This window comes from Lactuca serriola, chromosome 8 (genome assembly GCF_051521515.1).
Source record: "Lactuca serriola cultivar US96UC23 chromosome 8, Lser_US96UC23_V15, whole genome shotgun sequence".
Lineage (NCBI taxonomy): Eukaryota > Viridiplantae > Streptophyta > Magnoliopsida > Asterales > Asteraceae > Lactuca > Lactuca serriola.
The window spans coordinates 323,082,473-323,097,199 of NC_136415.1; the positions used below are offsets into that span (position 1 = coordinate 323,082,473).

The window sequence follows — 14,727 nt, forward strand, 5'->3', positions numbered from 1 at the left end:
TTATTTATTTTTAATTTTTTCCGACATATCAAGTGCACTGCCTCTAACTTTTCGCCTCGAGATGCTTCTCAGTTCTTCTCCACCGCCTCCTTGCTTTACTGTTTTACATTGTCTGCACAACTCAAAATCGATGGCTGGTTCGCACACCTATTTTGCGGAGAAGAGGTTGCAGGACCACCATCGCCTACCTCCACTACCATACGCTGTCAGATTGTCAGTTCTACTTCCTCGACACCTCAATATTTGGGTGTTGTCTTCGGTTCTTGATTTTCCGTTTCCGGTGTGCGATGGAGGTGGTCTGTTCGACGACTTATCTGTTTCCATTCCCAACTCCCTCAAATGCAGGCTCCATCGTCGATCAGTTTCCAACTTCCACTATGGGTCACTTGCTACCATATTGCCGTCAACCATCTCTTCTCCATTAATGACACCCACTTACTTATATACCACCAATGTCTGATTATTGATTTTCTTTTTTCACTTATGCTTCTAAGAATTTCGTTTTTTTCCAACACACCTCTAAACTCTTCATAACATTTCTTAGTGCAGTAAGTGATTTCAACTCATGTATGTATTATGATATTTGATTTTGATTGTTTTATGCACTTTGATTTAGGAAGGATGAAAGTTTGTGCATTTGGGGGGGGGGGGAATCTAGGTCTCATTTGTTTGATAAGTTAATTTGATTTTTATTAGTGAATTCAGGCACAGTTAGTTCAAGTTATTGAGGTTAAAAAGCCATTAATTGTTTTTATTTTAAAGTATACAGGGTAACAGGTGTCGTCATCTTTAAGCTTTTCAATCGTTTGACTTTTAGTATTGTCAAAAGTCAAAAGAGACTATGACTTATGCAATTCGTAAAATTAATAGTTTGTGGTTGATGGTGGTTGCATTTTGGTGAATTTGAAACAGACATCGATGAGGAATCAGATATTAGTGGTTCAGATGGGGAGGAAACATTTTGGATTTTATTGACCATAAATTTATAGAAACCGATTTTAATTTCTCAAAAAATCCGTATTTATATTCTAAAATAGCAATGAACTTGAAGTTTTTTTTTTGTTTTTTTACAAGCTTACTTTTTAAGTTGGTTGTTATTTTAAAGTTTGAAGTGAGGACCAAAACTAGAAATAGACATATAGAAATGGAAATCTTTTTCAATCTATACCTTTCCTGTATTCAGCAAGATTTAGGTTGGTCTATTTGTTTGTTTCATGTAATTTCATTTTTTTAAATCACTTCTATCCTTAAATGTTCTTACATTTTTTGGCAGGTTTTGCTCATCATTGCGCCAAACACCCCAACATGTATGTATTGGTACTATCTGAACTTCAATGGTAGTAGTGGTCACATTAGAATGACAGAACATGAAGATTAAGAGGTGATGTTGTTAATCTTTCGTTAATTGATATTTAATTTGATTTGGATTTATACTACATTTGGATATTAGGGCTTTTAAGGACTATTTTGAAAAGAAGAAGATTACGTTTTACTGTTGATAATGGATGTTGCAAACAGAGAATGCTTGGCAAAATTAAGCAACTATAGTATGTTTTATTTTTGAGATTTCCTTGCTTTCCACATGTCCCCATATAAAGTTGTTGGATTCTATGGTGAAAATATGTAACACCGGATTCCTGATACGATTTTATTTAGGTATTTTTCTTAATTTTTGCCATGAACTCGGCAAGTCTGCGTCTCGACTCGCCGAGTAGCAGCGAGGTGGACACAGGATTTAAACGGGGAACTCGGCGAGTCGATTTATGGACTCGGCGAGTTCACATGTCTGGATGAAACTCTATTTTAAGACATTGCACCCTATTTTGCCCATTCTAAAACACCCATTTCGTCCCATTTGCTCCCAGAGAGCAGTAGAGAGCAACCCAAGCCCCCCATTAGTGTTCTTGAGTGATTTTTTATCTTCCAAAGAAGGTTTTGGAGCTTAAAGGAAGAAGGAAGAAGTTGGAGTGTTCCAGAAGTGAAGGTAGATCTGAAATCTACTCTGTGGAAAGCATCAAATCAGGTAATAAACCCCCCCTCCCCCCACTTTGCTCTTTAGCTTCTTAGGTTCCTTTTGTCCCTAATGGGTGGTCTTCAAGCCTTAAAACCCCCAAATTTCGTGTGTATTTGTGATAACCAGACCCTAGGAACTGAGACCCATGAGTTAGATCCGTTGCATGTCTCAGTTTTGGCCTGTGCAGGAAGAAGGTTTGAAGGAACTCGGCAAGTTCCATGAAGATGGCCTCAGACTCGGCGAGTTGGATGAACAACTCAGCGAGTCCCTTGAATATAGCCTTGAACTCGACGAGTTGTTCTTCCAACTCGGCGAGTCGTATGAACTTTCCCCGATTTCAGTAGGATTTAAGTGTAGGAGGTCCAACCCTTCATAGATACACGCGGAATTAGCAATTTAACGCATAGCTATAGTCCCTGAATCTCCAAATCTCCAAGGTTGATGTTCTAATGGAAGATTGGAGCGATTTGTGAGATCTGTTCGTCGGACTCAGCGAGTCTCCCTTGGACTCGGCGAGTCCAGTCGCGAGTTTGTTAGTTGTCCCCGTTTAGTGAGTCAGGTTGACTCAGTGAGTGGGAACAGGGACCTGATGAGTCAGAGTCGGACTAGACGTAGAAGGACTCGGCGAGTCGCTTTATGGACTCGGCGAGTCCAATCAATCAGAGAGTTGACTTTGACCAAGAAGTTGACTTTGACCAGTCATTTGACCTAAGGGGTATTTATGAGTACCTAATCCATGTTTACGGATTTATAGCCGGAGGGATTACCGGTGCGGAAGCCAGGCGTAGGTTGAGCAGGTTTTCAGCAGCACCTCTCGAGGTGAGTTACCTTCCAGTAGAAGTGGGTCTAAGGCTACAATGTCGGCCCACTAGTAGGAGTCGTATGATAGATGATTGTCTGTGTGATAATCATCTAGGTTTGCTACTACCTGATATGCTTTATGTGTTAGCAAATTTTGATATATAGGTTATGTGATATGTTATTATGTGGTAGTAGTAGTAGGGGGTGAAACAGTCCCCGATCCGGTCGACAGGACCGAAGGGGTAGGCCAGCACCCAAATATACTAGGCAGTATCCAGTCGACAGGACCGAAGGGGAAGGTCGGGCACCCAGAAATGCCCAACAGACATGTATGCTATGTGATTGTATGGTATGAGGTTCATTGGGAGAACTCACTAAGCTTCGTGCTTACGTTTTATAGTTTTGTTTTCAGGTACCTCTTATGCTAGGGGAAAGGAGTCAGCGCGGTAGCAGCATATCACACACACTCTTGTTTCCGCACCAGGGATTTTCTGGGATGCACTCTGAAATATTACTATGATATTACCGGTTTTCAGACATGAAGTATTATTATGAATGTTTTATAACGCTGTTTTTATGTATTAACCTAATTTAAAATTGAAATTTTTAGCCGGTATTTTTGGGATGTTACAAAATAGGCAAGAGTTATTATGTAATGACAAAAATATAAGGTATCATGTCTTTACACGATATTATTTTGAACACATATCTAGAAAAAACTATCTTTTTTGTAATATATTTTTTTTCAAAATAATGCGTTTCTTAAAAAAAAAAAGGAATTTTTTAAAGTCGTTTAAAATATACTTTTTATTGGGGGCTATTTAAAAGCAACAACCAAGAGGTTTGACTATGTATTATGACCTATCATATTGTTACATATGTAGTTTTCAAGTTACAGAGCATATTGAAGATATCAAATACATTTTTGATGGTTTTGAGAGACTTTCTCAACAAAATCTTGCAGCTAATATGTCACACCCCGAAAACCAAAGGCGGAAACATTTACAGGGCGGACTCCACGTTGAGTATCAAATCCAATGCACATAGTAAGCAAAGTAAACAACCATTACATTACATATAAAAGTTTACATTTGTTCAAAAGTAAATTGTACAAGTGTGATACATAGTATATATGAACAAAAGTAAGACGTGTCTTCTACGCACTCCGTCTTCGCCAAAAGGGATCATCGGGTACCTGTCTAATGTGGACCTGTGAATACAAGCAGTTTGAAAATCAGCATAAAGCTGGTGAGTTCATAAGATGTTTGTTTTCTGAAAAATGTATCAGTTTCCTTTAGTTTTCTAAAAAGGATTGTTATCCAAGAAAATCTCATATCTTCTTATGTAAAATAGTTTGGTTATCATTTGTTACCAATTCGATTACGTGTTGTATGTTACCCCAGGAAAATCCCATATTTTCCTAATAGTTTAATTATCCATTAGTTTCTTAATTCGTTTACGAGTTGTTATGTTATCATAGGGAAATCCCATATTTTCCAAAGTGTAAGTTTGGTTGAATAACACAGTGTATAGTTTAATACATAAAACTATATATTGAAAATCATGGGATTACTATCCCGAACTAGATATAAGATATTTTGATATACATGAAACTATAGATAGATATAGATTGAAAACCATGGGACTATCATCCCGTACTAGATATAGATTGAAAACCATAGGACTATCATCCCGTACTAAATATAGATTGAAAATCATGGGATTACTATCTCTTACTAGATATAGATTCTAACCATGGGACTACCATCCTGCACTAGGTATGTAATATGAATATGTTCTGAAAACCATAGGAATAACATCCTGCACTAGATACAAAATCTATACACTGAAAACCATGGGACTATTATCCCGTACTAGAAATAGGAACTATAGATAGAAAATAGATATAAAATCAAATCAAAACCGTGAATAAACTTATATTAATATGTATTGTGAGCTGGGTAACCATGCTGATACGACAACGAGACCTCCTTGACGCTTGTCAGACGTCGGACGATATCCAGAATTTGTCACCCCAGGCATGCCCGCCTAACTGTAGCTAACAATTAATGTGTGGGATTGTTGATCCCGAATAGATCTATTCACAAATTCCATGCTCTCCCTCCAGGAGACTCTGGTTACACTTCCGGGGAGGATTTACTGATAACCCAAAGGGTAATGACGAATCTCACAAGCTAGTACTAAATTATTCATGGTGTTCTCAGACGATAGCAAACATACTAAACATTATGAAACATAATACAGTGAATACAGTTATATACAACGAAATTATCTGCCAATACATTCTAAATGAAACAGAGATAAACTGAATCCGACATAGCTTATCTATTAACATTACTTGAAATCCGAATTCATAAAACGAGTACTGAAGATCCCCAAATTATTCCCATAATAATTTGATTAGTTTGGTTGTTTCCTTTACTGAAATCTATGTAGTTATAATTGATAAAAACCATTGAAAAAGGGTAAGGGTATGAACTCACCGGTTGAGAAACGCGTCAGTTTGGGTCCTAAACGTCAGTTCTGGGTTTGAAAACACACAAGATTCCTATGTATTAAGAGAAGATACACATTTGTATCTAATTATAACTTAAATTATTTATTAGATGAGGACATATGCTTCTAGATGCGAAAGCACTTCATTACAAGTCTTTGGAAGGACCCGGGTGGCATTTGAGGACACATAAGGCTTGGATATGGAGTTTACCCTTCAAGAGTAAACTCATACTAGAGTTTTCGTCCCTAATGTACCATTACCTATGAGTTTACGGCCATAAACTCATGGTGGGATGCTTTTGGTTGCTAAATGGCTTGAATCAATTAAGAGGGAATTTCTAGGGTTGGCTTCATGGCATGGAAAAGTGGTTTGAGTAAATTAGGGACCATATGAGGAGTTTATGGCAGTAAAATCTATGTTTACAGCCTTAAACTCTTGGATACATAACCAAAATGCTTCTTGGTGGTCCTCAATTAATCATATGTGATTTCAAGCTATTTTACAAGTCTACTGGTGAAATTTGGGCATCATTTGACATGGTTTTAGGAGTTTACGGCCCATGAATCCACCTTATGGCTGTGAACTCCTTAGCGGGGTGTTTTCCTTATGTTTTAGGCTCCTAATTCGTGTGTGGTTACTTCTAGAATTTATCCCAAGGCTTATGGTGTGTTTAAGTGTCATCTTAACACATTGAAATGAGTTTACTCTCCAAGAATATGAGTTTACGGACCAAACATGTTCTTGGGCAGTAAACTCATGTTTACTCCTAAAAATGATGATTAAGGTGTTCTAAGTCCGAAATGGGAAGCCATAAAATCTTATATAAGTCCCAAAAGTTGGTTTGGAGGGGTTTTAAGGCTCTAAACCCTCTTATTATGTGTTTACGGCACAAGCATGCTCCAGGGCCGTAAACTCATGTTTGAGGTTCATTTTCATAGATTAAACTCGGATTTGAAGGCTAATGAGGTTGAACAACAAGTTAGGGAAGTTACCTTGAAGATTTGAAGCCTAAATTTGATGTTTTTGGACCCTTAGAGTTGGTTTGAGGAGAGAGGTTAGAGTGAGAGTAGTGAGAGAGGGCAAAAGCTTCAAATGGAAGCTTAAACATATTTAAATAGTATCTAAGATTTGGACACGGTGGAATTCTACCCGATACTGACATTAGACGTGGCTTTTGGTCACACCCAACCAAATTGCCGTAATCCGGCGGAAACGATTCTAGAAATTTTCAAATCAATAATTTGGGCCAATTTCATGAGTTCCTAGGGGTTTGGACACTCATTAGATTATAATAATCATATAAGTTTGAATATTTTAACCCAAAAACGAAACCGAAACGAATTGCTAAAAACGGGTCTTACGGACGAATTGGTTTCGGCAATGAACAACTTCGGGTTGTTACATTATCCCACCGTTAGAGGGAATTTCGTCTCGAAATTCAGAGATTAAGATATAGATCATGAAATGAAAAGAGAGGCTTCGGGTCTTCACGCTCCCAAGTGAAATCGGGTCTCCGCTTGTCATTCCAGCGAACCCTCACTATCGGGAGGCGGCTTTGTTTCGTACATTTGATCTTCCAAATCCATGATCTCAATTGTTCTTCTATGGAGGCTCAAACTTTCGTTGATTTCGGTCTCATCAAAGGAATTACTAGGGTTTCGTTGAGCAGGCACTTCTAAGGATTCGAGATGTGAAAGACAAGATGGATACTACTAAGTCCTTGAGATAATCGAAGTTTGTATTTCACAGATCCAGTTCTGGTGGGGATTTTGAAAAGTCTGATGCATCACAGGGAAGTATTTCACGCTTCCCAAAGCATATCATGCTTTTCTGGGATAAGGCCTTTAACATGACACTAACTCCAACAAGAAGATACACCTTCATGTGGCAGGATAGCTAAGGGTCTGATGGTTCTAAAAGAAATTCTGGAGTGGTTCTGCGATAATAGTCGATGGGACCCAAAAATAGATGGGTTTCTATAGGTATCTCCGGTGCCAACTAATTCCCTATCGCCTTAGCTTTTGGAAAGGTCCACGGGATGACTGATTTGCTTATCTACATAACCAGGGAAAATGGTTTGACCGAAAGGGCACCACTACTAACTCGTAATGATCATATCAAGTCTTGGTCACTGTCTTGGACACGTCATCCTTACTGAGGTTTCGTTACGAGGTAGTTCTAGGGATTAGGCCGGTGCGAGACTTGACTAGACGTTCGGAAGGAATTCTCGGGAATTCTTCGGCAAAGATAATAGAGAAAGAACTGCAGACTTCCCATTTCCCGATGATCACACGGACGAGGAATACATGGCACTTCTATAGGGAAAACTTTTTAAGCCGTGATGCACGAAATGATGCGAGGGTTGGATTTAGGTTTGATGCCGAAGATCACGAGAGTCGGGTCGGGGGAAAGATTTAGACGGGCGACCCTTTCGAAACCAAGAATAACAACATGAATGAGACTCGGTCATTACATGTCAAAAATAGCATCAAAGCATTTCATGAAAAGTTTGCCATTAAATGGAATGGAATGGAATAGAATAATCGTCCGGATTGAGGATATAATCTATGGGTATGACGTTAGCATTTTCTTTCTCACTGGTTAGCCATCTTGACGGTACACATTTTCGATTACTAACGGAGGATTGAGTTTAGAAGGATGTTTGAATGGGTAGCTAACAGGTTTCTCTTTTAGCACTAGAATCGAAAAGATTTATAGGCATAAGAGTTGTCAAAGAGGAATATACCTGCGGCGACAGTGCGATCAGCGTCTGTCCCCTCTCGTCCTATTGCTAGAACTCTTCCGGTGTTGCTAGCTGTTGCTGCCTTGGGGCAGTTCCTCTTGAAGTGTCCAACTTCACCACAATTATAACAGGCCTGACCGATGCCCGCTCCGGAAGATTGATTTGTTGATTTGGCTGGTTTTATGCAGGTTCGAGCAAGGTGGCCCTTCTTACCACAGTTATCACAGAATCTTTCACGACATGGACCAGGAGTACGGTGATGGTAGCTGCACTTTGTGCACCAAGGAAGGGTACCAGTGTATCCACTGGTAGGAGTCTGGGCCGTGGATCCGACAACAGAAACAGCAACAGGGGCAGTAGCAGCATGGACTGCTACCGTTTGTTGTTTCTTAGAGGATTCTTGTGTACTTTGGGCCTTCTGCTTGTTCCAAAATTTCCTTTTACTTCCACCTCTACTTGTGACTGGCTCAGGAGTGGTAGCCTCCTCATCGGGGTTGTCTTCGTGATCGATCAGAGTTTGCACCAGACATTTAGCGCTGTCATATGTATCCGACCTCACAGCTAAGACGTTTCCTTTTGTTGGCTGGGTCAGTCCCCAGATAAATCTCTCTATCTTCTTACTCTCCGGGGTAACCATTCCCGGACAGAGTAACGCCAAGTCATCGAATCTTGAGGTATAAGCGACTATGTCAAAACCCTTCATCTTCAGGTTCCAGAGTTCGTGTTCTAGCTTCTGCATTTCGCCCCGAGGGCAATACTCTACAAGCAGAAGCTCCTTCATAACTTCCCAACCCATAGCATTTGCTACAGGTAGAGTTAAGGATTTGACTCGGCCGTTCCACCAAGTTAGGGCTTTGTCAAGGAAGGTGCAGACGGCAAACTTTACTTTGTCAGATTCCGAACAGGCTCATATTTCAAAGATTGATTCGATTTTCTCGAACCATCGGGTGAGGGAAATGACACCTCCAGTGCCATCAAAGGATGTGGGTTTCGCGTTCATGAAGTCTTTATAGGAACCCTCTTTTCGGTGTCCATGACTGCTTTCTTGGTTTTGGGTTTGGGTACCACCTCCCGAACCACCGGAACCATCAGAGTTCCTTTGACACATAGCAGCTGCCACCGCGGCATTGACAGCTGCCCGGAACATTACAGGGTCAAATTCAGGAGGAGGTGGTGGCGGAGGGTTGTTGGTCTTTGATCTGGGTCTCTTTCTCGGAGGCATCTTGATCTAAAAAGATCAGAAAGGAGAGGATGGTAAATCTTCTGAATTGAATCAAGAGATATCACAGGTATATATATTCTGATTAAGCGATAAAGCAGGAAAGAGTTATCAAAGCAGATAATTTATCGCTAGAGGAATGATCAAGGAACGACGCTTGAATGAGGATTTCTACAAAGGATTGACTCAAGAAATACTCCCATAGTATTTCATGGTTCGCTACGACACTGGTTCGATGTTTTTGGTATTTGGGTAAGTTTTAGGCATGTCGCATACCACAGTTACTCCCAAGCACATGTTGGCCGTGTCTCGAATGAATATAGTTGGCCAGGCTATATTGATCGTAGACACGACTACATAACTGCCCAGGTTTAACCGTAGTGTACAACAACCATTTACTTATGTTTTGTTCTACTTGTAGTTACAGATCTCGACGGTTCGATATACTTGTATACTTTTGAAAATACTTATATTTTGAGGTATACTTTTAGTTCAGAGCACTTAGGCCCCTTTTATGTTTATAGTTTATACCATGTAAGGTTTGGTATACTCCGTTCACTATAAACAAGGGCTCTGATACCAATCTGTCACACCCCGAAAACCAAAGGCGGAAACATTTCCAGGGCGGACTCCACGTTGAGTATCAAATCCAATGCACATAGTAAGCAAAGTAAACAACCATTACATTACATATAAAACTTTACATTTGTTCAAAAGTAAATTGTACAAGTGTGATACATAGTATATATGAACAAAAGTAAGACGTGTCTTCTACGCACTCCGTCTTCGCCAAAAGGGATCATCGGGTACCTGTCTAATGTGGACCTGTGAATACAAGCAGTTTGAAAATCAGCATAAAGCTGGTGAGTTCATAAGATGTTTGTTTTCTGAAAAATGTATCAGTTTCCTTTAGTTTTCTAAAAAGGTTTGTTATCAAAGAAAATCTCATATCTTCTTATGTAAAATAGTTTGGTTATCATTTGTTACCAATTCGATTACGTGTTGTATGTTACCCCAGGAAAATCCCATATTTTCCTAATAGTTTAATTATCCATTAGTTTCTTAATTCGTTTACGAGTTGTTATGTTATCATAGGAAAATCCCATATTTTCCAAAGTGTAAGTTTGGTTGAATAACACAGTGTATAGTTTAATACATAAAACTATATATTGAAAATCATGGGATTACTATCCCGAACTAGATATAAGATATTTTGATATACATGAAACTATAGATAGATATAGATTGAAAACCATGGGACTATCATCCCGTACTAGATATAGATTGAAAACCATGGGACTATCATCCCGTACTAAATATAGATTGAAAATCATGGGATTACTATCTCGTACTAGATATAGATTCTAACCATGGGACTACCATCCCGCACTAGGTATGTAATATGAATATGTTCTGAAAACCATAGGAATAACATCCCGCACTAGATACAAAATCTATAGACTGAAAACCATGGGACTATTATCCCGTACTAGAAATAGGAACTATAGATAGAAAATAGATATAAAATCAAATCAAACCCGTGAATAAACTTATATTAATATGTATTGTGAGCCGGGTAACCATGCTGATACGACAACGAGACCTCCTTGACGCTTGTCAGACGTCGGACGATATCCAGAATTTGTCACCCCAGGCATGCCCGCCTAACTGTAGCTAACACTTAATGTGTGGGATTGTTGATCCCGAATAGATCTATTCACAAATTCCACGCTCTCCCTCCAGGAGACTCTGGTTACACTTCCGGGGAGGATTTACTGATAACCCAAAGGGTAATGACGAATCTCACAAGCTAGTACTAAATTATTCATGGTGTTCTCAGACGATAGCAAACATACTAAACGTTATGAAACATAATACACTGAATACAATTATATACAACGAAATTATCTGCCAATACATTCTAAATGAAACAGAGATAAACTGAATCCGACATAGTTTATCTATTAACATTACTTGAAATCCGAATTCATAAAACGAGTACTAAAGATCCCCAAATTATTCCCATAATAATTTGATTAGTTTGGTTGTTTCCTTTACTGAAATCTATGTAGTTATAATTGATAAAACATCCCTTATGCTCAGCATAATACATAAGGGGTAAAAAATCTATAATTTGCCAGATATTTATTCAAATACATCAATTTTAGGTTTTGAAAACATTTCTATTTTTCTTGTATTCCCCCCTGAAAACATTGAAAAACCATTGAAAAAGGGTAGGGGTATGAACTCACCGGTTGAGAAACGCGTCAGTTTGGGTCCTAAACGTCAGTTCTGGGTTTGCAAACGCACAAGATTCCTATGTATTAAGAGAAGATACACATTTGTATCTAATTAGAACTTAAATTATTTATTAGATGAGGACATATGCTTCTAGATGCGAAAACACTTCATTACAAGTGTTTGGAAGGACCCGGGTGGCATTTGAGGACACATAAGGCTTGGATATGGAGTTTACCCTTCAAGAGTAAACTCATACTAGAGTTTTCGGCCCTAATGTACCATTCTTCATGAGTTTACGGCCGCAAACTCACGGTTGGGTGCTTTTGGTTGCTAAATGGCTTGAATCAATTAAGTGGGAATTTCTAGGGTTGGCTTCATGGCATGGAAAAGTGTTTTGAGTAAATTAGGGACCATATGAGGAGTTTATGGCAGTAAAATCTATGTTTACAGCCTTAAACTCTTGGATACATAACCAAAATGCTTCTTGTTGGTCCTCAATTAATCATATGTGATTTCAAGCTATTTTACAAGTCTACTGGTGAAATTTGGGCATCATTTGACATGGTTTTAGGAGTTTACGGCCCATGAATCCACCTTATGGCTGTGAACTCCTTAGCGGGGTGTTTTCCTTATGTTTTAGGCTCCTAATTCGTGTGTGGTTACTTCTAGAATTTATCCCAAGGCTTATGGTGTGTTTAAGTGGCATCTTAACACATTGAAATGAGTTTACTCTCCAAGAATATGAGTTTACGGACCAAGCATGTTCTTGGGCAGTAAACTCATGTTTACTCCTAAAAAATGATGATTAAGGTGTTCTAAGTCCGAAATGGTAAGCCATAAAATCATATATAAGTCCCAAAGTTGGTTTGGAGGGGTTTTAAGGCTCTAAAACCCTCTTATTATGTGTTTACGACACAAGCATGCTCCAGGGCCGTAAACTCATGTTTGAGGTTCATTTTCATAGATTAAACTCGGATTTGAAGGCTAATGAGGTTGAACAACAAGTTAGGGAAGTTACCTTGAAGATTTGAAGCCTAAATTTGATGTTTTTGGACCCTCAGAGTTGGTTTGAGGAGAGAGGTTAGAGAGAGAAAGAGAGAGAGTAGTGAGAGAGGGAAAAAGATTCAAATGGAATCTTAAACATCTTTAAATAGTGTCTAAGATTTGGACACGGTGGAATTCTACCCGATACCGACGTTAGACGTGGCTTTTGGTCACACCCGACCAAATTGCCGTAATCCGGCGGAAACGATTCTAGAAATTTTCAAATCAATAATTTGGGCCAATTTCATGAGTTCCTAAGGGGTTTGGACACTCATTAGATTATAATAATCATATAAGTTTGAATAATTTAGCCCAAAAACGAAACCGGAACGAATTGCTAAAAACGGGTCTTACGGACGAATTGGTTTCGGCGATGAACAACTTCGGGATGTTACATAATACATGTACGAAGTTTAGTAAATAATTAGATTGAAATTGCATTATCACTGGTTATTAATATTTTTCCACTTTATATTTATGAAATTTTGGTGATATGATGCATTAATATTATAATTGCAGCGTGTGATGGAAGGTATAAATGTTGTTAAACTGACTTACATGATGTGGGTTATGTAACACTTGGTTCTTTGTGCTTTTCGGTCTAGACCCTTTGGGGTGGAAGATTTGGTGGATTTGGTCCCTAGGGGCAAAAGAGTTAATTTTAGGAAAGTCGGGGTACGTTGGGCGTACCCCTTATACGCGTACTCATGGATAAGGATCATGAAGCTCATCCACGTACGTTGGGCGTACGTGGAGTACACTTAACGTACGTGAGCTGATTAGAAACCCTATTTAAAGGGGTTGTACCCTATATAAGGCATATAATAGCCTCTTTTTTCCTTGTTTAACCAACCTCCTTACCCTTGAAAACCTTAATTCGTTGCTTAGCCATCGTGAACTACCCTAAAGGCCTAATGGGCCAAAAACTTCTCTATGGGCCTCATAATTTCGAGCAAGGAACAAGACAAGGCCCAAGTCTCCCCATAATTGCAATTCTCGACACATCACCAAAAATAAAAACAAAAAACAAAAAAATGGCTAATTCTCCAAGCCATGCCACCTCATTTTTATTTGATGGACAACTAAGCATATTAAACCACAAACAACTAAGTCATCTCATGTTTCCATGCAAACTTATCTCACTCTCCCTTCTCTTTATCACTTGGCCGAGAGCTAAACACACACACACACACACTCTTTCAAACACTCTCCAAACACTATCCAAGATCATCCTTCTTCCTCCAAGATCTCAAAATTTTGCTTGAGTTCTAAGGATCTTCATCAAGTATTTTCAATCTTTGGTAAGTGTTATCAAACACAAACATCTTCTTTCATTTTAACATCAAGAACCCCTTCTTACATAGCTTTATTTCGTGATCACACTCTTAGAAGCTTCATAAGCTCGAAAACAACTCCAAGGTGTTGCTAGGACCAAAAATCTCTTCATCTCTTCTTCAAAACCAAAACATCAAAGCAAAGGTGAGTTCATACCCCCTTGTTTTTGGTTTTCATATGATTTTTTAGGGAGAATACAAGTAAAATGTGTAGATCTATGTGTTATATGCATGTCTTGTGTGATTTCTTAGTTTACTTTGTAAAATTTGTTAGATCTTAACAAATATCGACATCTTAAGTAACATTGAGTTAAGATCCATGAACTAAGACACCTTACACATAATATTATCAAGTTAAAAGTGTTATATGTTTAAGATATAAAAATTTAAGGCAAAAACCTTGTTAAAGGTCAAAATTGTCAAGAAAACAAAAGATAAGGGTAAAAAGTGACATTTATGTTTTTATAAGGATCAAATAGGTCCTAATTGTATAAAAATGAATTTTTATGATAAACATGTTTTCCAAAGGGGCAAAAATGTAAATTTTAGCTTAATGGGACAAACATTTGGACCTCACGTGTTTGAGCCCAAATTTGCGAAAAAAAATGATAGTTTTGGGACTAAAAATGTTATTTGACCAAAGTTTGAGTCATAAATGTAAATAAACCAAATTTAGGGGTGAAAATAACATTTATTTCTAAATTGGACCAAAAATGTAACTTTTATCAAAATTGGGCCGAAAGTGTCAAATTTTACAAACAAGGGGCTGAAAATGCAGTTTTCTGCAAAACTGGGCCATAAATGTAAAAATAT

The 14,727-nt window shown here is 38.4% G+C and overlaps 1 long non-coding RNA gene across 2 annotated transcripts; it reads left to right on the forward strand.

The window, feature by feature from the left end:
• The first annotated feature begins 50 nt into the window (after positions 1-50).
• LOC145071066 (uncharacterized) lies at positions 51-4,140 on the forward strand. 2 transcript variants are annotated; one of them, XR_013690216.1, is made up of 5 exons: positions 51-548; positions 1,274-2,023; positions 2,769-2,833; positions 3,011-3,144; positions 3,228-4,139. It is a non-coding gene; the product is annotated as an uncharacterized LOC145071066 (long non-coding RNA). The 2 variants fall into 2 exon arrangements; XR_013690215.1 differs by having other exon boundaries at positions 3,011-4,140.
• Positions 4,141-14,727: the final 10,587 nt, after the last annotated feature.